This window comes from Ictidomys tridecemlineatus, chromosome 3 (genome assembly GCF_052094955.1).
Source record: "Ictidomys tridecemlineatus isolate mIctTri1 chromosome 3, mIctTri1.hap1, whole genome shotgun sequence".
Taxonomy (NCBI): Eukaryota; Metazoa; Chordata; class Mammalia; order Rodentia; family Sciuridae; genus Ictidomys; species Ictidomys tridecemlineatus.
In genome coordinates this window covers 211,403,773-211,427,130 of record NC_135479.1, presented here as the reverse complement: position 1 = coordinate 211,427,130, position 23,358 = coordinate 211,403,773, and the positions used below count along the sequence as shown (strand labels likewise).

The 23,358-nt window shown below is 53.0% G+C and overlaps 1 long non-coding RNA gene across 1 annotated transcript; it reads right to left on the bottom strand.

Moving 5' to 3' along the window:
- Window positions 1-1,441: 1,441 nt before the first annotated feature.
- Window positions 1,442-8,003, bottom strand: LOC144376501 (uncharacterized). Its single transcript, XR_013437047.1, has 3 exons — window positions 6,016-8,003; window positions 2,908-4,389; window positions 1,442-2,787 (listed from the first exon to the last, which is right to left on the bottom strand). It is a non-coding gene; the product is annotated as an uncharacterized LOC144376501 (long non-coding RNA).
- Window positions 8,004-23,358: the final 15,355 nt, after the last annotated feature.

Genomic DNA, 23,358 nt, shown 5'->3' with positions numbered 1-23,358 from the left:
GCTACCGGCCACGAGTCCCCCAGCTTGGCTGCTGACCTGTGCCTCACGCGGCTCACAAAAGGCTGAACAAAAAGCAATTTAAAGTGGTCCTTGAAAGTGAACTGAAATCCTCAAACACAAAAGTGTGTTTTGAAAACGAAGCATAGGAAATATAAGTTGCCTTTGGGACGTCATGACTTGATTCTATTTTTACTGACAGATTCCTGTCCTGGGCGTGTCAGAAGCTCGCCTCCTCGTGGGTACGCACAGGGGACGAGGAGCCACGCGTCCTTTTTTGGCAATCCATTCGTGCATAGGGGCTGCTAGTTGCTCAGGAAACAAAACTCCCTGCATGTTTTGTTAGCTTTGGGGGGCAGTCTTCCAGGGCCGAGAGTGAGGTGTGAATGTACTTTGGCTTCAGGTGTGAACGTCCATCAACTAGCTACCATAGGTCGAGCCGAGTCCCCAACAGCACATGCTGGAGCCTCACCTCCGGCACCTGCGCGTGTGGCCTTAGGTGGAGACAAGCCCTGCACTGGTGAGTCAGGTTAGGATGGGGACACTGGAGGCTCACTGTCGTCCTCTCAGAAAGGAAAATGTGGACACAGAGACACACAAAGACACGTGCAGGGACAAGGACAAGCCAGGAGACGTGGAGGAGAGACGGGGTCAACCGGCCACTGGGATAACAAGCCAAGGAACCCTGGGGCCCCCGGAAGCAGGGATGGGCCAGGACGGAGCCCTCCCCTGCGGGTCTGAGGGAGCCTGGCCCGGCTGACCCCCGACCTCTGACATCAGCGTCCACCCAGCAGCCAGGAGGTGTGTATTCCACCCAGCAGCCAGGAGGAGCTGGTGACAGCGTGAGCTGCCTGCGGCCTCCTCCTCCAGCTGCTCGGGCCCCAGAAGACCAATGTCCGGCTGGCGTTGTCTGCTCTCACTGCAGCCCACTTCCAAGGTCAAGGTGGACGGCGTGGGGCAGTGGGACTCTTGGGGCTGTGTTTGCTTGTTTTGCCTTGGCGATCTGCACCAAGTCCTGGACAGGCTGACACCCTTCCTCTCCCTCTACTTCCTCCCTTGTGCATTCTGGGCAGCCTCCTGCTCAGGGCCTGCCGGCTCGTCACAGGGACATCACTGTCTGCCTTATTGTGCTCCCGCCGTCACACAGACCCACTGACCATCTCTTCTGCTGGGGAATTCTGCCTTCATCACGCGCCTTTTCTGAGTTGAAGGATCAGGTGCGTTTGTGTGCATGTCCCTGCCACACAGCACGGGGCCCAAGAGCACCCCGCTGGCTTATCTCCACACCCCCTTCCCCCCATTCTATGGCAACGTCTAGGAACAAATACACGCTGCATGTCCCAGCCTGCCCCGCCTCTTGCATCTAAGTGTGACCAGGGGTCAGAATTCCCATCGATAGCAGGTGAGTCAGCTTTCCGTTGCTGTGACAAAACACCAGAGAGAACCAAGTTAAAAGCAAAGTTTAATTTGGCTCACAATTTGGGAGTTTCAGCCCACAGCTGGTGGGCGCCACTGTGTAGGGCCCATGGGGAGATGGTGCATCATGGCAGAGAGCACGTGGGGAACAGAGCTGCTCACCTCACGGTGAGCAAAGAGAGGGGGGGCTGGGGTCCCCACACCCTCTTAAAGGCATGACCAAACGACCCAACTTCCTACCACAGGCCTAAAGCTTCCACCACCTCCCAACAGTGCCTCAGGCCAGTGACTGAGCCTCCAACCCGTGGCCTTTGGGGGCATTCAAGATCCAAGGAATGTGCGTAGCTCCTGCTGGGAAGAGTCCCTTCTCCTCTTTCCCTGTGCCCTCCCTACCCCTGGCTGCAGGTGGCTTGGCAATGCATGCTGTACCTGCACCCCATGTGGCCGAGCACGCAGGTGGCAGGACTCAGAGCCCTCAGGGGCTCCCAGAGCCGAAGCGCCCCACAGGGAGCTTGCTGGTAATTAAGCCACTGATACTGGGTCTCTGTCAAGCAACTGATACACACAAATAGCACAGGTGGACGCTAGATAAAACCTGACTCTGTGGAGAAACGACTGGGCAGCATTTGGGTGCTGGGTAGTCAGCCCATCCAGGGTCCCAAGGGTGCAAGCTACTCAGGCTCCCCCTTGCTTAAAGGAGAGGTCATGATGGTGCTATCTACTACGGGGTCGTGAACAATTTGACTCGTTTGTCAAGTACCAAGCACAGAGCAGGTGGGCAGAAAATGGACAGGATGGTTCCACTCACTGTTGTAACAAAAATGAGTGTTCACTGGGGACTCAGGACTCCGTGGACACTCTCTGCACAGCACGGGGTGCCTCCGCTTGGCTCCTGAAGGAAGCCCGGTGGAAAGATCCATGAGCAGGCGGTTTATTGGGGAGGTGATATGGGCAGCAAGAGAGAGGAAGTGGGACAGGAGCACGTGGGTCCCTCAGGGCTCTGCAGCCACACACCAGGTGTCCAGCAGCAGACTCTCTTCCCTCACGTCCTGGCGGCAGTACATCCCTGTCACAGTGCTGCAGTGACACGCACCCCGAACCCTGCAGGAGAGATCCCTCCCTGCCCCTCCGTCCTCGGTGTGCCTCAGCTTGTGGCCATGTCTCCTCGCTGCCTCTGTCCTCACGTGGGCTTCTCCTCTGCCTGGACCTCGCCTTCCTCCCAGGACACGAGGCACCCTGGAGTAGAGGCCCACCTTCCTCCAGCGTGGCCTCCTCGCAACCTGCTCATCTGCAAAGGCCTGGTTCCCAAAAGAGGTCCCGGTACAGGTGCCAGGGTCAGGACTGAAGGGATCGTTTGGGGAGACACCCCTCGACCTATAACAGGAGTCAGGACAGGAAGAAGGACCATGTGGCCGAGGAGGACGTCCAGGCCTCCTGAGAAACGAAGCTGCCCTAGATCTGCCCACCTGAAGGACGGGAGGCCTGCGCACTCACCCTCCAGCCTTTTCTCCAGAGGAGCTAACTCCCCACAGTCAAGGGCTTCCCCGGCTACCATCAGAGGAGTCCAAAGAAGGAGGAAAAGCCTGCACCCCAGGCTCCGGCTGGGCTTGAAGGGAGCTGTTATCAGCAGGAGGCATCTCGTGCTGGTAACCCAACAGAAATGCAGAAATCAGAGAGAAACCTGCCGAAATCAGAGCTCAGGGGAGGCCACTCAGCGCTCAGGTGAGGCCACAGGTCATTCTTGCTCCAAGGCAATTCCACTGTCACCCTGATCAGGCCAGCCACAGTTTCCACGGAAGACTCCATGCACAAGGTGAAGTAAACCAGCCACCTGCAGTTCCTCAGGGCCAGGGGTGGTGTGGTCACTCCCCCCTCCCGCCACCCTGGAGCTCTGAGCTCAGTCACCTTGCCTTCGCCAGGCCACGGCTGCTGCAAATAACCAGCCACCCTGTCACCAGGCTGGAAGCGCAACGAGAAGCCCAGCCACGCCTCGGCAACACGCCAGTGGCCGTGTGGGGGTCAGTGGCTGCCTGGTGGAGATGCCCAGGGTGCCCAGGCGGAGGCCACACTCAGGGGAAGCTGCCCCACTCCACCCCACAATGGTTCTCCAGACCTGCAGAGCATGAGGCTTCAGTCCCACCAGGAGGCCCAGGAGCACCTGTGAGGGTAGCCAGCCCTGCTCCCGGGCTTAGTCCACAGACCTGCCTACTCCGATGGTCAGTGACGAGGCGTCACCTACTGGTGGCAGGCGCAGCACCTGAACTGGCCATGCTGGAGGGCACGAGCAGGGCCCACCCCAGGGCGCATCAGCCCTGGGCTGGAACTGTCACCGAGCCTTGTGGGGACATTTTCACTGTTCCATGCCGACTGCTCCTGGGTGATGCAGGGCCGGGTAATGACAGTGGACCCCGGGGCTGGGCCTTCATGACACGCCTCCTGACAGTACATGGGTCGCTTTGGTCAGCTTTTTCACTTCTCTGACGATAGCACTCACCCAGATCAACAGCAGGGAGGGAAGTTTCTCTCGGGCCCACGGTTTCAGAGGTCTCGATCCATACACAGCAGACTCCATTCCTTGCAGCTCAAGGGGAGGCTGAACATCAGGAGGGAGAGTGGCAGAGAAAGCAGCTCACAGATGATCAGGCAGCAGAGAGAGACTCTAGTCACCAGGTACAAATACATGCCCCAAAGCCACATCCCAGTGCCCACCTACTATGACCACACCCCACCTGCCTTCAGGTAGCTCTCAGTTAATTCCATCAGGTGATTAATTCACTGATTGGCCAAGACTCTCACCACCCAATCATCTCTCCTCTGAACCGACTTGCACTGTCTCAAAGGTGAGCTTTTGGGGACACCTCACGGATGTGAGCCATAACACTGCTTAAGGTCCTTGACTTAAGGTCCTGGGCTGATGCTGTGCAGGCTCCTGATGGAGAACCCCTTCATCCCGGAGGCCTCCAATGGTGGCACTAACTGCAGACAGAAAGGTAAATCTGACTTAGAAGCAGGTGTCAGTTCCAGTAATGAAAGATCTCCTCCCCTGTAGTTGAAATAAACCTTTCAGGTGACTCTGCTCCCCAGGCCCAGCCACACGGGAAACACGGCGGGCATTCAGCAGAAGCAGGAACCGCTTCAGAGAAGCTACCCGCCATCTTGGCCACCCCCCGCCCCGCCGTTGCATGAGCAGTGAGTGCCCAAGGGTGGGGCCAGCTGGCACTTCCAGACCAGTCTCCTAGTACCCTGGAGTCTCCTAGAGGACACCAATGTGAGGCCCAGGGATCTCCTGCCACTCCCAGAAAAACCGGCCCCTCACCTCCCCCTGCTGCTGAGTCTAATTTCCAAACCCTGTTCCCGCAGCCTCCACTAGAGGGCCCTCCAGCTTCTAAACTGCTTAAGGTTTTAAATTGCTCCAGACCCCAAGTTAAGTAAGGGAAATGCCCTTTTCAAGGTCCAAACAATGAATCAAGATCTTTCTTCATGGTCTCTCATCCTGTTCTGGCCCTGTTCTGTCGTCGGGAGGTGAACACACACACACACACACACACACACACACACAGTGATAGTGGCTGTGGTGCGAGGGAGTCAGGAAGCACACAACACACCGTGCAGCTTCCGTCTCCAGCACCACAAATACAGTGGCCACACTTACCTCCTGCAGTCTTACCCTAAGTGACAAGACCCCTGAACTTATTAACCATGAGCTAGTCATGGTCTTTCCTGATACACATCCAGACAAAATCCTAACGGTTTAGATCCAAATCGTGTGTCTCCTAGATCATGTGTGTCCACCTGTGGGAAGAGCTGTCCTCCATTCTGAAGCCAGGTCCTGTAGACGGAGCCCTGTTCAGTCTCTGGAGCTGGGAACCAGGCTTCTTTTGGACCCGTGGAGGTGTGGAAGCCCTGGATTTGTGGCTCCCATTTTGAGGTTGTCAGTGATACTTATTTTCACTGCATTGAGAAGGAAGAGGCCCTGGCTGCTTCCAAACTCTGAAACCCTCTGGGGCTCTGCACTGTTAACAAACGACCTGATTTTACACAGAAGAGAAGAAAGGTGCTGTCCCCCGCGTAGAGCCACTGGCACTGAGGAGTGTTTACCAGCCGCTCCCCTGTCCTGCCCCAGCCGAGTTTTATGGTTTCCCAAAAGCGCTAGGAGTACAGCGCACATCTCGGCTCTCGTGGGAAACAGTGCGGGTTTACATTTCGGGGTTTCACATGGCCGATGAGTGAAGCTGAGTGTAACACCCCACGGGGCAAGGGACCCTGATCCACTTATTTGGGCCATGAGTCGTCACAGAGGATAAGTGAGGCACATGTGGCAGAGAAGAGAGGCAGCCAGTGGGACCTGCCCAGCACCTGCCTGGTTCACAGCTGCCCAGGTGGCCACAGGTCCTGGGTGCCGCTCTGTGGGCTAACAGTGCCTCTTGGGTCAGGGTTAGTCCAGCGACACACAGTCCAAATACATATAAGAGAAAACAAAATAAAACAGGGGCCACACACATAGGGCTTATTCTACTGTACAAAGGGGCCTGAGGCCAGCATCCTGCGCCAGTTCACAAAGCCTCAGGGCACAGGCCCCTTCACCCCTCTCAGCCAAAATACCTGAAGATTGGTTCTCAGAATCCTGCACCGCCAAGACGGAGCTGACCAGGAAGAGGGACAGCCGCAAATGCTGGGTGCTCATCCCTTGCTGTGGGGACTCTTCCTGGGAGCCCCACGTGACAAAGTGGCTAGTCTGCACCAGATGTTCACACGGCTGCCACCAAGGGTGAGAAAAGTCTTCTTTAACTGTACACGTCGTCACCCCCAGATAGGAGCTCAGGATGCAGAGGGATGGGACAGAAGTGTCTCCACCAGCTTCTGTCCACCCGGATCGGGAATGCACTACACCAGGGGGACCAGGTCGCCCAGGTCCAAGCAGTTTGGTGATTTCATGTCAGTAACAGCCAGTTTCTTTTTTAAAGGAAGACTTAAAGTTCCATCCTCATCAAAGAGAGAGAGAGAGGCAAAGAGAGAATGTGTATTCAGTCAGGAGCCCAGTTCAGACCCTGAGGGGAACAAAATTCCCGTTCTCACCTCAGGGCCCACCCCTCTGCTTTCTGACCCCTGGCACCGGAGGTGCTCCACTGCCTGCTCGGGTTCCGCCTGGAGAGCAAGGTCAGGAGAGAAAGTTGGCTGACTCCCACGATGTGACTCAGCCTCTTAAAAACATGAGTGCGGCCCTTCACTCAGTAATTCCCACTGCTAGGGAAATAGTCATAAAAGGAGCATGATTCATATAAAAGAGTATCCAGTAAAGAGTATCTGGAGAGATGATAGAGAACAGACAGCTGACAGGTGACAGATAGGGTGAGTGGCCAGCCTCTAGGCCCCGACTATTCCACCAGGCACTAGCTAGTGTCCTGGGCAGGCATTTGTGAGGGGCCATATTAGTTTTATTTATTTATTCTATCTTAGGTCTCTAATGGCCTTGGCTCCACCTGTCGAAAGTCCTGGAGAAGAGGGGGGCTTCCGGGGAGAACCCCACCTGCGGACCTCAGAGGCCCTAGTGGAGGACTGCTGTCCTGGGCACATGCGATCATTAACCAGAGCCAGGCTTCACTCCAGGCTCTCCAGGTTTCCCTGATGTCCCTTCCTTTCCCGAATCCCGTCCAGGACACCACATCACACTTGGTGGCCCTGTTTCCGTGGCCCGCTCAGCTGTGACAGTTCCCAGACTTGCCCGGCCTGCTGCCAACCCGATGGAGGGATGAGCCATGACACAAGCCCAGCAGCAGATGCAGAGTCCACACCGGGGACGGGCGGGGACTGACCCCTCCGGGGAGGAGTTTGCACTGAGGACTGACTGGTCACAGGGCAGAGCTCTTCAAGGCCTGGATGGTGCTTGTCCCAGACTCTGGTGGACTCTGGGTGCTGCTGGGCTCCTTAACCACACAGCACAGACAGATCTGAGGCTGCTCACTGCAAGGCTGACGTACGGGTGGAAAGGGGCCTGTGTTCACCTTTGGTCAGTAGCCAGAATCAGGAATCCAGTGTGTGTCATTTCAAGAAAAATACCGACTCCCGAGTTCTCCCCACAAGCCCCTCTCACCAGTCCAGGATGACAGGCACCTGCTGCTATCCATCACACCACACAACGGCCCTCAGGAGCTCAGCCGTTGACATGCCACCTCCAGCCCTGGGAAGAGGCTGGCTTGGCCCTCAGGCCCCCCTCTAGAGCTCCAGGGAAGCTCCGAGTGTCCCATCTTAGAGCAGATGTCCAGCTCGAGGGCAATCACAGTGGCCCGTCCAGCAAGTCGTGAGAGGGGGTGGCAGCTCCACATAGGTCGGGGCAGTGAGCAGGAAGTGCCCGGGCAAGGGGAGAGGTGCAGGCTGAGCCCAGGCCCAGGCCCATTGCGGTCAGCCTGCAGTTCTGCCCTGGCTGACTACGGGCCCAGGGATGTGACCTCGTGTTCTCTGACTCTCATGGCTACGGTCTCTCTCCTATCCAGGGACCTTCCGAACCCCCTGGGGTCCCCCAGTCTGCTGCAGCTTCACGAGACCCCAGGAGGCTGCCACAGACCCCCTCCATTCTGGCCCCAGCTGGCCATGGGTGGTGACAGAATTCATAGCCTCCACCCTCTGAGACAGATGCTGGCCAGCCCATAGCCAGGGACACCCAGGAGGACAGGAGGACAGACAGCAGGCACAGCAGGAATGTGACAGAGCGTCCTGGCTGAAGGCGTGGGTGATGCCGGGGCAGCCAGGCAGGGCCTGAGGGAGCGCCCTGTGGCCTGGCCCCTCCTTGGGGGTACACGGGGAACAGTTCTGAAGCCAGGTCACAGAATCCACCTACAGGGAGTCCAGTCCCAGGGAAGCAGTCTCCAGAGAGCTGTTTGGGGTACATCTGGGATGCACAGGGTTTCTGTGTCAGGAATAAAAGAGGAAGGGGGTGCCCCTGGCCATGAGCCAGGATGCTGGTGATGCTGGTGTCACGCGGACGGGGAGCAGAGGGGCTGCTGGGGCTGCGGAGGCGGAGGGGTCTCAGGAGCTCCGGAACTAGACGCTCAGCGGGACTGCAGGCTCCAGACTGCAGCTGGGGCCGGGTTCTGTGTGCCGACCGGCCACAGGGGCTCCGCTTCTCCTTCAGATTCCTTCTCGGCCTCTCTCACACGTCCTCCTCTCCCTCCTCCTCCCCAGCTCCCAGGTTTCCATGCCCACCACAGTTCACTAGTGCCTCAGACTCTGATCCCAAGTTCCCAGAGGATGGGCTCTGATTGGTCCTCCTTGGTCTGGTGTTCCCACAACCTCCTGCTATTGTGGCCTTGGGGACAAGCCACAAGGTTCAAAGATGGCTTCCAGGACCCCTCTGGGGTAGGAGGGCAGGTGTCAGAAGAGGACTGTGGACCACAAGACCCCTCAAAGCCCATGTTAGAGTTGGTGTCTCACCTCTGCCCTGGTCAGATAAGCTTCCCCTTGCTGGGGGTGGGAAGGGGTTTCCATGGTCGACTTCTATGACTCCACTTTGGCACACAAGCCTGGGAGTCCCCCAGGAGTCCCCAGATTCCTCCACACTCAGGTCTCTGAGCTCTGGGTACAGTGCTGCCTGTGCTTTGCCGGCACAACCCCCAGAGGCTGGCATGGCTGGCGCTCAAAGTTCCCAGAGAGAATCTCACATCTGCAGGTACCTTCCAGTGCCTGGGTCTAGTTTCTTTTACGTCCCAGATGCACCGTCTCACAGGTTTCTGTGCAGTTCACTAAATTAAAACAAGCTGTGCTGTTGGTAATCACAGTCCTCCCTGCGCACACTGTTGGTACAGGGAACAGCTCAGCCTCCACCACAAACTGCTCTTCTGGCCCAGGTGGGGACCATGGTCTCCAGAGACGACCACACCATTAAGAGCCTGAGCGTCATCCTAAGAAAGAGCTGGCTTCAAACGGCAGCACTGTCTTTATTAGCTCTATCGTCTTCAGCCCCCGCACCTAACCTCTCCAGTCTAGGGCTTCCAGATTCAGGAGAAAACAGAGTAAAAGATCTATCCCTGAATTGAATTTGAATATCAGATAAACAGCCAGCAATTTTTAAAATATTTTTTTCTAGCTGTAGATGGACACCGTATCTTTATTTTTATGTATTTATTTTTATGTGGTGCTGAGGATCGAACCCAGCGCCTCACTTGTGAGAGGCAAGTGCTCTACCACTGAGCCACAACCCCAGCTCCCTGCCAACAGTTTTTTATATGAATATGCCCCAAATTTGCATAGCACATACTTATACTAAAAGGTATTTCTGGCTTATCTGAATATTTGAGACACACTTATACAAAAACATGATTGCTGATTTCCTGAAATTAACTGGCTGTCCTCCATTTATCTGGAAACCCTACAAGTTCCACATCTTCATCAGTAAAATGACGATAAGTCTTGAACTCGCCTTCCAGGAGGTAGGTTACCTGGACGATTTTATGAAAGTGTATACCTAAGTCCTTGCTGCCTCATGAATGTCGAAGGGAATTTTTACTCTTCCATCTAGGGTAAGTCTGATTTTGAGGGTCTTGGTTTATGCTTGCTCTTCTGGGAAGTTACCAATAGCTCCCATTCTACATACAAGGTTTGGATGATAAGTGACGTGGTCACCACAGGTGCAGGGACCCAACATTTCTGTCATCAGTGAGAGTTGCATGTAGTTCATCATTGGTACCACCAGGTGGCACTGCAGGGTGGTACACTGAGTAGGATCCTAGTAGAATTTTATTTCAATAACATCCACATACACCATCGCAGTTCATTTTATTCAGTGTGACGGTGTGACTTGGGCATCTATGAATGCTCACCCTAAAATTGGAACACAGATAAAGAAGACTGTAAATTACAACTAAGTATAAAATCCATGAATGATTATCTTCCAGTCAGGCTTTATTTTTTAATAGAAAGAAATTGTACTTTTACTGCCAAAATTCAGGTTACAATTACCAGAACACTCTTTGTGCTCTACAGTAGCAGGAACCTATTTTCTGTCTTCTTTATAGTGTCTCTTTAGTATCTGGTGCTGTGGGTGGGATGAGCATCCACATACGTTCCTGTGGCAAGCTTAGTCTCCCGGGTTGGTGGTAGATATTGGAAGGTCTGTGGACTGTTGGGAAGCAGGGCCTAGCAGGAGGCCCTTAGATCATTGGGGCTCTCAAGAGGAACCAAGAGACCCCCGTCTCTCCCTCTCTCTTCTTCCTGGCTCCTGATATACCTTCTTTGCCAGAGGACCAAACAGATGGGGTCACCCAATGTTGCAGCTGAGCCTCCAGGACCATGAACCAAAGGAAGCCTCTCTATGACCACAGTGGCCTGTGATGGGTATGTCACTGTAGTGACAAAGCCAAGTCACACACGGATCATCCCTGAAAGTGTCATAGGTAGAAGCTCAATGGATTCTGGAGGGATGGATAGATGAGTGGATGAATGCATGGGTGGGTAGATGAATGGGTAGGTAGATGGGAGAATGGTTGGATGGATGGATAGATGGGTTGATGGATAGATAAATGGATGGGTAGATAAATGGGTGGAGGACGGATGAATGGATGATGGTGGATGGGTGGGTGGATGGATAGATGGATGGATAGATATATGGATAAATAGGTAGATGGATGGATGGATGGATGAGTAGGTAGATGAGTGGATGGATGGGTGGGTAGGTAGATGGGAGAATGGATGGATCGATTGATGGATAGATGGATAGATGGATGGATGGGTAGGTAGATGGGTGGGTGGGTGGATGGATGGGTGGATGGATGAATGGATAGTTAGATGGGTGGATGGGGGATGGATGGGTGAGTGGGTAGATAGGTGGATGGATGGGTTGATGTATGCCAGGGATGAGCATTAAGAAAATAAACATATGGACCTCTATTGCTTAGGATTAAAACTTTCTGGAAGTTGGAATGGCATCCAGTTGAAAACAAGCACATATTTATTTATGTTTAGGAAAAGGTCTTCACAGCATCAGAAAATATTAATTTTCTTCAAAGAGAGAATCAAATGTTCTTCTTAGGTAAAAAAAAAAAGAATAAGATAAATGGTTAAAATTATTAGCAGCTTCATTTTGCTTATTCTTCCCTGATATGAAAATGAAAGTTCCATTTCCCTTTCAGAAAAGCACTTCAAACACTCTTCTTTTGAATTTTGACAGAAATTTTCACATGAGAATCATGTGGGTAGTTTTTAATGCCAAAGAAAAATGTGATTATAATCTCACAGTTCACTGTCCCAGGAATATCCATAATAACTTCCCCATGGCATCCAAGAAAGTCAACACTGATGGAAATGCACTTTAAACTCCAAGCTCAGTGCCAACACTGCCTCGTGTTGATGCCTGAATAGTAGTTTTTATAATCAAATGAATAATGTATCATCAAAGCTGAAGTGCTTCGTGGAGATGGCTTGTCCAGCTACGATGACTTCCCCCAGTCTGAATCTCTCTTTTGAGAAAACTTGCCTCGCTCACTGCCTTCGCCGGATCAGCAACGTGTTTTCTACCAAACCACCTGGGGTCAGTGAAGGAAGGCCCCACACACCCAGAGTCTCAGGGACCCCGCACGGAGAACGCGGGGTGCACTCCAAGCCAGCATGCCAATAGCTGGTGGCTGGGAGCCCGTCCGGGGCTGCCTTCTGCTCTACAGGTGTGGCCCCCTTGGCCCTTAGGAGCATCAGCATCTGACCCTGAGTCACAGCAAATGTGGGGAGATTCTGGGAAGCTCCAAGAATGGACGTTCCTGGAGAAGGAGACTTGAGGGGGGGACCCAGGCAGGAGTCCTTCTGCCCTCCAGCCCAGCCCCACTTTCCTGGAAGGAGTGAACCCACGACCTTTTCTCATTGTGCTGTGACTCCTGCTGAAATGTAAGTCCCCACCTGGCCAAGTTTGGGCCACTCATTTGCCTGCCTGCCTGCCCATGGGCTAGCTTGATTGACAGCTGCGGCAAGGCCACACTAGGCCCAAGCACTTCTCCAACACAGAGGACGGTGTTTGTAAGAAGTCAGAATGGACTCTCCAAACGACTTTCCACAGTGGTTACACTAATTTGCAGTCCCACCAACAGTGCGTGAGTGAACACTTTCCCCACGTCCTGGAGTGAGATGAGATATCAGAGTAGTTTTGATTTGCATTTCCCTGATTTCTAAGGACCTTGAACTTTTTTTTCATATATGTATTGGCCATTTGTATTTCTTCTTTTGAGAAATGTCTGTTTGGGTCATTTGCCCATTTAATGATTGGATTATTCGGGTTTTTCTATTGTTGTTTTTGTGTTAAGGTTTTCAAGTTCTTCATCTATTCTGGTATTTTTCTCCCACTCTGTATGCTTTCTCTTCAAGTTCTTAATTGTTTCCTCTGCTGTGCAAAGCTTTTTCCCTGATGCCATCCCACTTATTGATTCTTGGTTTTATTTCTTCCACTTTAGGAGTCCTTTTAAGGAAGTCAGTGTCTGTGCCAGTATGTCGCAGTGTTGACCCTGTATTCTCTCTTCTAGCAGTTGCAGTGTTTCTGGTCTAATGCCTAGGTCTAGATCCATGTCGAGTTTCCGTTCTGGGGTATTTATCCAAAAGAACTGATATCAGCATCCTATTGTGATATAGGCACACCAATGTCTATAGCAGCTTGGTGCACAGTGCTCAGTTATGGAACCAGCCCAGGTGCCCATCAACAGACAATTGAATAAAGAAAATGTGAAGTGTGTGTATGTGTGTGGGGGAGAGAGAGAGAATTTACTCAGTTATAAGAAGAATGAAATCATGTCATTTGTTGGTAAATGGGTGGAGCCGGAGAACATCATTCTAAGTGAAACAAGCCAGACTCAGGAAGTCAGGAGTCAGAATTTTCTCTTGTATGCAGACACTAGAGACAAAGACGGGATTAAAAAGCAGGAGTAGAATCTCATGAAAACAAAAGGGAGAACAGAGGAGCAGAGGGGTGGGGTGGGGGAAGAGGAAAGGGAAGGAGCTGCAGGATGACATCAACCCAATTATGTTCGTGTGAATAAATCACCATGAATTCCACTTTGTGTGTAGCTAAACTACATTGCACTGACTTAAAAACCAATAAACAAACAGAGGAATACCAATAAGTAGAAGAGGAGACCATGGGGGGGTTGGGCAGGGAAAGGGGAAGTACTGGGGATTGAAATGGAGCAAACGGTTATGAGCACTTTTGAATATGTCAAAAAGAATCCCATCAGCCAGGCGCAGTGGCGCACGCCTGTAACCCCAGTGCTGGGTAGACTGAGGCAGGAGGATCACACGCTCAAAACCAACCTCAGCAGTTTAGCAAAGCCCTAGCAACTCAGCAAAACCTTGCCTCAAAATCTAAAAAAAAATATAAAAATAAAAAATTAAAGGGCTGGGGATATGGCTCAGTGGTTAAGCTTCCTTGTGTTCAATCCCTGGTACAAAAAAAAAAAAGAATTCACTATTGTGATGACTGTAACACTGGAACTTTTGTTACGTGGCAAAACACAAGTCAGAACGGATGTGGGATGATGAAAACATCATCACGGCACCATGACAGAGAACCTCCTTCCCTTCTCCCCATCTCCCCCTCTTCCGGGGGCACAGCCCTCCCCTCACAGAAGCACCCAGGAGGCACCGCTCCTCTGTCCCCACCTCTCCCCATCTTCCTCCCTGGGAGTGGCAGACCAGGCAGAGAAGGCAGACCAAGCCAGACACTTCCAGGCAGGCCTGACCCTGCACCTGCGTGCCCTGCACATTCCTGTCCTCTCTCAGAGAGGCCGCCTGGACAGGAGTCAGGCAGATGCCCCAGGGCTCCAGACTCCATCCTGGCACGCGGGAGCAGCTCTGACAGGCAGGGCCGCAGGCGCCACAGGCCCCTTCCCTGGACTGGACAGGAAAGGTCATTTTTCATGCCTGCCTTTGCCCTAAGACCATGGTGGACATTGCACTGAGCTGCCCAGAGCCCCCTCCAGAACCAAGACCCTCACATGGCCCACCCCCAGGACTGCGGTCTCATGGCTCCTGGTTGAGTTTGACTCCAGGAACAAACTGAGCTAAAGCCCAGCCTGCACTCAGCCTCCGGGGAAGCCCAGGCCCAGGACCACCCGCGTGACAGCAGAGCGGCCCGCCCCAGGCTGCCTCTGAGGGGCCACCCAGCTCCCAGCTCCCACAGGCCAGCTGAGCACTGTCACGCCGCTGCTCCCTTTCTCCCTTAGCCAACCCGTGTCCCCACCCGCTATCATCCCGTCCCGCCACCCACCCAATGAAGTCAGCATGCAAATCCCGTCAGCCACTGAGGATGCAGTTGGTGCCAGTGCTGGACTGAGAACCCTGGCTCTGAGACGGAGCTGAGTGTGAGTCCTCACGGCCCGGCAAGTCCCAAGGACTTGACCCCATCGTTCCAGGGTGGCTCCCTGTACTTGGACAGCTCCACTCCAGGTGCAATGTGACGTCTTCCCAGGGATGAACCAGGAAAGGGAAGCAGGGGGCTTGGGACACAGTCACATTAGGACTGCGGATTTGCAGGCTGTGGCTGGTGCAACGGATGCACAGGAAAGCCAGAGGATGAGCGAAGCCAGGACGGAGAGCCAGAGGGACTCCCTGCAGTAATCAAGAGACTCACGTCCCCCGCAGCTGCAGGGTGGAACAAGCCGAGCACCAGGCCCAAGAACTCAGTTAGGGGAACAGAGCTCCAGGGAAGGCCAACAGCTCAGCCCTGCAAGCCTACGCCCAGAGAAGGGCCCCGAAGGGCCAAGACTCAGGGCTGGGATGGTGACAGCAGGCTCAGTACAACCGAAATCCTAAGCCCTCTGGGCCTGTTCAAGTGGCTTATGCTCCCCTGACTAAGGCGTCCCCTCAACCTTGCTCCCAGGCACTGCATGGTCCCTGCCTTGGGATAAAATATGACTCCAGGCCCATCCCAGGATCAACCCCAAACTCACCAGCAGGCCAGGAACCGGGACCAACGTGCACCAGGAAACTGCTGGAGGAGCGTTGGGTTGGCTAAGAGAGAAGGGCCTCTACCCCTCCAGAGCTCGGGAGCAACAGACATGCCAGCAGGAGCCGGCCACTGTATGGAACTTGTCCCCAAGAGTGCTGGACCAAGGGAGGGCGCCCCGAAGATTGCCACCTTCCAGTGATGTGGAATTCAACACCCGGAAGGCCTCCAGGAGTCGTGCCAACAGGGATGGCTCCTGGGAGCCTGGAGAAGCAATGGCCACACCAAGCCAGGCAGAGACCTCAGAACTGCAGGGACAAAGGGGGAGGATCCGAAAGCACACAGAGTGTGCACACCAGCAAGTATACACACCCAAGTCCCAGAAGCGATCAGCACCTGTGTCCATGGAAGGACCTGCAGACACTGTTTACATGGCGGTAGATGCCACCAGCACTGTCGGGCAGTTAGGTGGTGGCCGCCAGTGGAGACGTGTGGCAGGGCTGGGCTCTCCGACAGCAGCAGGGAGCAGAAACCCAGACAGATCCAGGCCAGGTGGCAGCGTGTCGCCATCAGCGGCCAGGAGGGTACGATTATCTAACAGGTGCAAGACTGGAGGGGCAGCCAGAGGAGCTGACCCGCAGACAGTGCTGGAGATGGTGCCAGAACAGTGCTCCCTGGAGAGGAGCAGCCAACAAGCCCACGGCCCTAGCTACACCATCAGCCCGAAGCAAGGGCGGATGAGCAGGAGGCCAGGCTGCCACTCCAATAGGAAGTCACAACCCGCTGCCCAGTCCCTGTACCTGAGCCAGTCCTGTGCCTGAGCACGTGGACTGAAGGAGAGGGCCCATTCTCAGGAAGAAGGACCTGCAGCACCACCGCAAATTCATCGGGTAGTTGTCCCCCTGAGGGTTCTCCAGACACTTGCAGGGTGACTGCACTCCCAGGGAAGGGGACCCAGCCGGCCTGACAATGCAGAACCCTAGAACTCAGGTCCCACGCAGCCTCCTGGCGCCCCACAGAGTGGGGACACATCAGGACTAGGTAAGAGTCCCAGCCCAGATCCATCGGGTCCCGAGACTCACGCAGTGATATTTCCCACCCACCCCTGTAACTGGAATGGACAAACATGGTACATGTGATTGTGACTTGTGCGTCCCCAAACTTCATACATTGAAGTCCCAGTCCTCTTCCTCAGAATGTGAACTGACTTGGAAACGGGGTCATTATAGATGTAACAAGGTCATGAGGGAGGGTCCTAATCAATAGAACTGGTGTCCTCATAAAAGAGAGAAATTGGGACACAGAGCCACCCAGAGACAGTGCCCTGTGGAGATGAAGGCAAAGTCAGGCTGACCCTCCTACCGCCAAGGAACACCACAGATTGCCAGCAACCACCAGCAGGGGGCGTCCTGGGCGGGTGCTCCTCGCCGCCCAGAGGAGCCAGCCCTGCTGACGTTGGGATCTCAGAGCTATGGCCCCAGCACTGTGAGATGACACTGTGTCACGTCAGCCCTGATAAGCTAACGGACCACATGGAGGGCCCTTGTTCTGTGGGGTCATACTATCACCGTGGGGAAATGATGAATCAAAAACAAAATTGCATCTCCAGGGAAACAGCAGACCCATAAAGACTAGAGCAGGGGATGGATTCCATCTTCTCCCCGCTGCCCTCAACAAGTGGGTTTCCTCCAACCATAGACATGGTGGACGGTGAAAACGAACTGCTGCAGACTCCATAGGAGCCCCAAACCCAACACTTCCCTAGACTCTAGCCCTGATCCGCTGTGCAGCCACTGATCTGCCCAAGGCACGGCTCGACCCAGGAGCGAGGAAGCAGCTCACTGTCCCCTGGAAGCAAACCCTGGGACCCACTGGGTTGAGGTGGCAGCCTATTCCACACTTGGGGACATTGCTCAACCGATCGTGTTTGCCATAGGACATGAAAGGAACCCCAACACGCCCACCTCCCGTTTGCCAGTTGCGTTATCTAGAGGAGGTTGCTTGACTCTCCTGCGATCCTCATCTAAAACGATGAAGCAGTCCCCGACGGCCGAGTCTGTTGTAACTGAAATGGTCCGACAGGTGTCAATGACCGAGCACAAGTCCTCGAGTGTGGCAAGGGCTCTGGAGGCACCAGCGAATCCATCTACAGAGCTCAGGTGGGCAGCCCCTTATTTGGATGTGCTTCCGGTGTGTAAATTCAATTTCTGTTGGAGCCCTCCCAGCCCCTCCTAGCAGATATCCCACACCCATCACTGAGGGCCAGCCCTGTTGTCTCCGGCAAGCTCCGTCAACCAGGGGTTAATGTCTGCCGGCTCACACCCCGGTTGAATCCGATAGCCACAGGTCTTAGATGGCATACTGGGAGCAGGGAGCCAGGGGCTCGGGTGTCACTGCCAGCGCTGGCATCTGCTGGGACACACAATGCCCACTGTCTGCGGCCAGCATCACCCAGGGTGTCTGCGTCCCCTGTGGCCTCTGACAGTTTGAGCTGTTGCTTCCTGAGGGCGGATTCACTGCTTTAGAAACCAGGCTTTGGGGCTGTCTGAGCCCTGCCGTTACTGTGAGATTTGGGATCATCGATTTTAACTTCCTAGTTTTAGATTCCTTATTGGTAAAGGTTGTCTGGACGGAAGAGATGACGAAGGAAGGCAGCTAGCCCCACAGGCAGATGTCACCGGCATGAGCCCTCGGCTTCGGCCCTGGGTGCTGGTCATGGTTGATTTTAACTGGTGCGCTTCCTCGTGGATATGCACGTGTCTGTGGCTCTGCTGTGACCCCTCATCTCCAGCCAGCCAAGGGCATCAGAGACAGTGCCCCTCAGTCCTCAGCGTGCTGCCCCAGTCCTCAGCATCTGCTTGTGGCGTCACTGGGTTATCTGGGGTCTGCATCCTCAAGTGGCACCCGTTTCAGCCTTAGCTTCGAAGGTGACCTGCCCCCAGCATCCTGGCTGGCACTGCAGGAGCACGTGACCTAGAGACCAAAGTGCAACTGATCTTAATAAACCATATTCTTGTCGTGATTCAGCGTGTCCCGCAGAGGTACCTCTCAAGGTCATAGAAGCAAGAGGAGCCAGCAATGAGTTCAGTGCCCTCACGGTCCTCCCTGCCCTGCTGTCTCTCGGAGCCTGGTGGGAGTGAACGGCTTCCCTTCCATGCTTTGTAGTGATGTAAGAAACTCCTCCCCTGACATCAGCCTCTGATCAGTAAGCCTCCCCAGAGCCTCCCCAGACCACGCGCATCACCAGACGACCGCAAGGCTGGGGCGCCAAGCTGCTGAACCAGCCGGCAGCTGTGCAGACGCAGGATGCAGACACGGGCAGGGCCATGTGCAAAGGCTAGGGCGCCCGAGTGTGTCTGAGAAGCAGGCCCTTCGTCTCCCTGGGCACCTCGGTCTCTGTTTCTCCTTCAACTTCTTGACAGTCTGGGCCTCTCTGCCTCTGCCACGTGATCTGCCTTTTGTTCTTTAAAGTTATTATCAGTCATACTAATAATAGTTAATAATGATCAATAATATTATTAGTAACACTTCGAATGCAGTCTCACAGCTTAAAATCCAGGCGCTTTAAAAAAAATCCAGACACTTAGATAAGGCAGAGGAGCCCTCTGTTCACCACTTCTGTTATGGTTTGAATCCAGAGTGTCCCCCAAGATCTCAAGTGTTGAAGGCTTGTCCCCAGTGCAGCCAGGTCCAAGGTGGGGCTTTGGGGAAGTGAGGGGGTCACGACAAGGGCTCGGAGCCAAACGGTGAATCCACTGAGAGCTGAATTAGGAGAGAGAAATCCTGTAGTATTTACCTAATAGTCGATCACACTCTATTGTGATGTGCCTTCTCTCTGGGATCTTGATTACAGTGCTGATTTGCTCAGCAAACACTTGGAGTGTTACAGAAAGCAGGAGCTGGACACACAGAGGTACAAGCAGGTGGACCCGGCCAGGGAGGGCAGGGCCCTGACTCAGCACTGCCAATGTCCACCCAGTACCAGGGGGTTGGCCCTTTTCCGTTGGATTCTCCCCGCTCTGAGGAGTCATTAGATGAACTTCGTCTTCATTCTGAACACATCCCATCGGCCTGGGATTGATGATCAGACTCCACCGTCAGAAAAAAATGAAATCCACGCCCCCAGACAAATTAGAATGAGGACGGTGTGTTCAGTAACATGTTGCACAAAAGAAAGGAGATGGGCACACCACAGAGCCCTTGCCACAACTTCGGGGGCCACAGGAAATGCCGGCCACTAGCCGTGGCCAGCCTGTCTGCACACACCCCTCTCCAAGACCGCCGTCAGTGACTTCTCTGCCGGGAGCTTGGAATCACCCTGATGGGAAGGTTGTCCAACCCATCAGGTCCCCAGACACTTGCCAGCGTGCCTCTGTCCGGAGGGCCACAGGCTGGCTCGCGCCAACTCCAGAGCACAGCTCACAGGAAGTGCTCCCAAGGCCAGAGTTCAGGGCGGCAAGAGGCAGGAGAAAGAAGCTGCAGGAAGCACAGCCCTCGTTAACCGTCTGCTTGCTGTGGCGGGGCGTGTTGGTTCTTGATGCAGCAACCTGAAGCAGGCTAGCCTCAGAGTGCTCTCCCAGCTGTGTGGGAGGGGGTCTCTTAAACCCGCCCCCCAGACGAAGATGTCAGCATTTTTTTGAAACAGAAATCTTGACAAAGAAGAGCCTGAACAAGCAAAGCACATTTTTCTTATGTAACATGAAGTTTAATGCTAAACTTCATTTTTCCAAAATTCATGTTATACTTTTACCCTCCCAAAATCATGTCTGCAAAGACTTTATGACTTCATGCTCCTCAGCCATTGCATCTGCATTTGAGACAGACAGAAGAGGGGAAATGCAAGACTGTCCTGGGGACTTCTGCCTGTATCTCATGAGCCAGAAGTCCACAAACAGCCCGCTAGCTGCAAAGTCTCTGGAAAAATTAATATGTGTATCGTATAGCCTCTAGCCTAGAGAGAAGAGAAGGCGGAAAGGGAATAGAATCCCAACGCTCACTCAGCTCTCACCGCCTCTGGAAATCAGGTTCAGAATATCTTCATTGATTCAGTGTCTGTAGAGCACCGTGTTGAAGACTCACCACAGGCTCACCCCCAAAACCTTGAAGACGAAGCCTACCACAGGGAGCCCAGGTAAAGGACATGGTTGCAAAAAGAAGGTGCCTGCACGCAGGCTCAGGGAATCCCTGAATAACTTTAATGGCAACGACTGCACATCACCAGGGAAGTCGGTTCACAAGAACACAAGGCTCTGTGGTGGGGACCACAGGGTGAAAGCAGGCCCCGAGAATCCGGTGCGGCACACAGATCAGTTCAACAGAACCCCCCCCACCCCCCCACCCCCCCTCCCCGTGTCTAAATAACAAAACAGTCTTAGAAAGAGCAGCAGCACATTCAAGTCCAATTATTCCCAAAGAGGATAGATGTTTTAAACCCCTCCCCGTAGTGAAATAGCAGAAAGTCAGACGGCTTGGGGTGGGGGAGTCTTAAAGCAGTTAGAACGGTTGCCGGCTTCTCAGAAGCAACAGTGGACGCCAAAGCAGGCTGCAATTAAACCCTTTTGCTCTTAAAGAAAATAACTGCCAGCTTCAGAGTATGCCCTCCTTTTAAAGGGTGGGCCTGGGCAGAGGGAAAGGGACGCCAGAGGGACGGTGTGAGCTCCTGAGAGCAAGAGACCACCAGCCTCCGAGAGACAGAGACAACTAGTGGACGGCAGCGTGAGCAGCGGGAATGTGAGGTCAAGGGGTGACTCCAGGAACGGGGCCCACCCTGCTGACCCCCACATGCTTTCTTTTAAAAAGCAATTTACCTGCCAGGTCTAGGTCAATAGGCTGTGCTGCCAGCAAACCACCTGTCATCTGCAGGAGAAACGCAGGCCAAAAATGCTGAGGAAAAGAACACAAATCACCCCTGAAGTGCAGGGACTTTGGTGACAGTTATGCAAACCAGACCCCAGATCCCAGGGAGCCAAGAATAATTCCCGTTAACCATAAATCTGTAAGAACGGGCTCCGGTTAGAAGTGGCCAGCAGGGGCCGCGGTGACTTAGAGTGGTCACACACAGTGGGGACTTGAAAGTCTGATGTCATCCTGCTGCCAGTCAAAAGTCAAGAGGTGGATCCGGCGGGATTTTCTGGAAACTTCTCTGGGATCTCCAATAAAACTGGACACAGGAGCCACACACCATCCTTCTGAGAGGAGCCACACCCCCCTTGAGAGTGTCCCCTTTTCCTTTTTCACATCCCTCTTAATAAGCTCCTGTCTGCACTCGGAGCAGCACGTGTGAAGGGGCGTGATCGTGAGAACCCGTGAGAAAAGGACCGCGATGGCGACCTCAGCTCCGCCTCAGGCCTCATGGTCTCCAGGGTCACCGCCAAAACCACAGGATCAGGCTTTTCATTCCCAAACTACTCAAGGGGAAGAAACAACCGAGGAGACAAACAGAGAGAAGGGTACAAAAGAGCTCTGATGGGAAAACCCAGATGTATTATATTAAATATAAACAAATGCTCCAACTAAAAGGCATAAAGCTCATTTTAAAAACCCAATTGTGCTACCTACAAAAGATGCAGGTAAGATATAAGGATACAGCAGAATCCAGCATAAATACATTATTGTGCAGAAAACAGAATAGATAAAGGTGCTACGACTCTTAAAATCAACAAAGGAGTGTAAGGTGAAAGCATTTCGAGAGTTGGAGATGATTCCCTCACAATAGTGCAGCTCCACAGACCGGGATGACGCAGCAATTTATAACTAATGTGTCCCTAGTACCTGGGCCTCCCACCATGCAAAGCAAAACCACGGAATGGTGGAATTCTAATAGTCTTCTTTGAGGAACTGGTACAACTGGCAGTGAAAAAATTCCAAAAAAAATGGTAGAAACAAATATCATGAAGAGGGAATATAATCTCAGATCTAAATGTGATCCAGGAAATCCTCCTAAGTAAACCTGGTCATATGCTGAGCTGAAAGTTTATGGGAAGCACTACATATTGAAATTTATGGGTTGCAACTGAAGGTGTTCATATAAAGAAACATGTATCCTAAATACATATATAAAAGACAATGGCTAAAAATTAATGAGCTAAGAATCTATCTCAAGGATTAAGAAAAGGAAGAGCAAATTAAACTGAAGGAAAAAAAAAAGCCAACCGGGCTATACTCTGGTGCAATAGAGACCATTGTAGCTTCTTAGCCTTTCTATTAATTCAGGAAACTTAAATTAGAACTCCAAGGAGATATGATTACTCACTGGTAAATACTGAAGAGCTTGCTTATACCGAGTGCAAGGGGGGTATTTAAACCATGAGAGCTCCCATGCATGACCTATAGGACTGAATTAGTGCAACCCATCTGGAAATCAAGCTGACCTTTCCTATTAGAGTTGAAAATATGAATTGCTCAGCAACTCCATGCTAGTAGTACATACACTAAAGAAATGGACCCTGGAGGTCAAAAATCAAGAGTGTCCACAGCACAGAATTGGTGACAGTCAATGGATGCAAACAATAGAAACATCCTCAATAGTAGGGAGGGTCCACGGCGAATTCACACAGTGGAGCAGCCACTGCGAAGGAAATAGTTAAACCTGGTTATAAAGCTGAAAAAACAAACTCAGCAATATCATTCAGAAATACATACATAGGCACTCAACTATAAAGAAAGCCAAGCTGGGCTCCATAGAGCATGCCTATAATCGCAGTAGCTCGGGAGGCTGAGGCAGGAGGATCTCGAGTTCAAAGCCAGCCTCAGCAACTTAGTGAGGACCTAACCAATTCAGTGAGACCCCCATCTCAAAATAAAAAACAAAAAAAGGCTGGGGATGTGGCTCCATGGTAAAGCATCCCTGGGCTCCATCCCTGGTACAAAGAAAAAAAGAAAGTCGAGAAATTGATCATCTAAAGAATCAAGGCATTCTTCGGGGGTGCCCCAGAGACTCTCCCAGAGCAGACTGTGCTTCTTGAGTTCACTTTGAAATCAGGTGAGAGACCAAGAACATACACCAGAAACGCAATGATAATCAAAACTGGGAGCAT